The sequence below is a fragment of the Orycteropus afer genome, unplaced genomic scaffold, assembly GCF_000298275.1.
Source record: "Orycteropus afer afer isolate SDZICR_OR568_19922 unplaced genomic scaffold, OryAfe1.0 scaffold00736, whole genome shotgun sequence".
In the NCBI taxonomy this organism is placed as follows: domain Eukaryota; kingdom Metazoa; phylum Chordata; class Mammalia; order Tubulidentata; family Orycteropodidae; genus Orycteropus; species Orycteropus afer.
This window is the reverse complement of record NW_006922323.1, coordinates 408,466-411,282: the sequence shown is the minus strand read 5'-3', so window position 1 is coordinate 411,282 and position 2,817 is coordinate 408,466.

Genomic DNA, 2,817 nt, shown 5'->3' with positions numbered 1-2,817 from the left:
CATTTTTTTCCCACTCACATTGAGATTTTCCATTTTAATATTTAAAACATCTTATTTATAGCTTATGCCAAAAGGGCAAGGAGGCCGCATCTCCTGACCTCCTCTAACCCCACAAAAGCAAGAAAGAATCACCATCAATAGCCCAAGGCCTATTCCTGTGAGGCCAGAAATGCTGTCTCCCTCTAGCCCTTTCATCAACTCTGACACCAACTGTTCCTCCTGCAGCACCCATCACCTTTCTGCTGGGTTCAATAATTTTCTGCAGTGGCCACACAGAACTCATGGATTATGAGGTTTGTTAGGGAAGCAGCAGGTGACAATTCAAGTTCAGGACAACACTCAGTCTCTCTCAGACCACTGTCTCTCAGCCAACAGTCTCTCTCAGTCTGCCTCCCAGTAGTGTGTTTCTCTCTCTCAGCAATGGGTTTCTTTTGGTGTCTCTTTCTCAGCAGTACATGTCTCTCAGGAGCGTGTTTGTCTCCGCAGCACGCCTTTCTCAGGCAGCAGTCAGAGAGACTTCTTCTGCCTCTAGGAGGGCTGCTTTTTGAGCCTGGAAGAGTGGCCAAATTAACAATCTCAACATCAGAATTATATACACCTGAGAGAGAATGAACTTCCCAGAAAATGACTTGGTGCTACACTCAACAGAAATACACCAGGTGGAAAACTCTAACAATCAGGAGCTACTCAGTTGCTCTTGGCAAATTCCACCATGGAGTTTACAAACACTTATGGCTAGAAAAGCCAATGAGGTACATTACTATACTGAAGCTTAGTAACAATGCTGTCTTTAAAATATTTGAGTATACTTTAGTAGTAAAATTATAATTACATATGAATGAAAAATAGAAAGAAAAGTAAATTAAGGAGAAGTATGTAGATTATTTCTAGTCTACTCATTTATATGTATTTCTTATACAAAATTTATTATAGTGATTACTTAAATTCAGTTGTGAAAGCTTAAACTCCCAAAGACTGAAAGCCACTTTTAAGTAAGAGTTTGTGCTAAAACATGGTATGTTTGAAACTCTTAGTCACAAAATGATATTGTTCCATTATAAACATAATGAATTTCATTTAATATTAAAATTAATGTCCAGTAACTTTTATTTCCACAGTTTTCTTAACATATGAAGTATCAAAAGCAACTTTTAACAATTCTTATGAATATTAATTATGGGGAGAAGACAAAAACAAATAATTTAAATGTTATGTCAAATAAGAATTAGTTTGCCTAGGTCATAAAAGTTAAAGATGATTTTTTAAAAGAAATTTAAATGTTGTCTGAGTTATTGTCCCTTTAACAGATCTCTCAGCAAAGGGTATTTCCACATAACTTAATATTAACAAATTTTCAATTTTCTCTGCTGTGAAAGTATGGGTCTATGTAGTTTCTGTTTAATGGAAATGAACTATTTTAAAAAACTTAAAAAACAATCTGAAGCTGGAGATGAATGAGCATGTTTACTTTATTGTGCTCTCAGTGATGGGGAGGATGAAAATATCCGTTTTATCCTAATTTTTCTTGTAGCATGTGAAGGGATCTGCTCTCAGACTGTTGGTGTGGTGATTGTGTTGGTGCTCCTGGCTTTAGTTGCTGGTTGGGCTGTTGACTGGTGCTGGTCTTCCTTTGTGCCATTTCATTTGATTCACCATTGAGTCTGAATCCACGTGTGCATCTCACTTCCTTGGAAAGTGGACGTCCTGCAGTTTTCTGAGACATTAATGTTGTTAGGTGCTGTCGAGTCACCTCCGACTCATAGTGACCCCATGTGCAACAGAATGAGACACTGCCCAGTTTTGTGTCCTTCTCACAATCACTGAAATACTGGAGCCTGTCCTTACAGCTACTGTATCAATTGATCTTGTGGGGAGCTTCCCCTTTTTTGCTGACCCTCCACTTTATCAAGCATGCTACCATCCACCAGGGAATTGTCCTTTCTGAGAACATTACCAAGGTAGGTGACGTGGAGTCTGACCATACTGGCTTTGAAGGAGCATTTGAGATGCACTTCTTCCAGGACAGATTTGTTCATTTTTCTGGCCAATTCTTTTCAGAAGTCAATGGCCAATATCACCATATCAGACAGAGTTTCACTGCTATTCATAAGGTTTTCACTGGCCAGTTCTTTGAGAAGTGGATGGCCCCTTCCTTCTTCCAAGTCTGTGTTAGTCTGGAAGCTCTGCTGAAACCTGTCCACCGTGGGTGACTCTGGTGCTATTTGAAACACAAGTGGCATAGCCTCCAGCTTCACAGCAACATGAAAGCCACCACCATACAACAAGCTGACAGAAGAGTGGTGAAGAGACACTAATAGGCAGAGAAAAAGCTGAGAATATCTCTATATTTTGATATGTTTATAAATATTTCACTTAGTTTGCATGGAGCAGAAATAGATCTGTCACAGGTTGATATTTATTGAGAATGTTTGGCATTTCAAGCCTTTGTATTTTGCTTTCCTTAAATTATATTTTATAATTTTAATTCTTACATATAGCACACACATTCGGAGTGACTGTTATGTGCTATACATGAAAACTGTGTCTACCCTCAAAGAGCCTTCAGGAGACTGTAAAAAGGGAAGTCCCTACTTGTGTTACCTGCTATCATAGGAAGAGGGACATTGGATCGGCAGAGTCCTACGTCTTTCCTGGGGAAACAATGTGAAGAGAAACGCAGCGTAGCTTCATGCACTGATGTGAGAGAGAAGTTCTTCAGGTCTCAGGGGATGTGGAGTGTTGATAAAAGGAAAAAATCTATGAGAAAATCAAGCTCAAAGTTTTAGACCCAAAAAGATGATGACAGTTTTTTTAGAA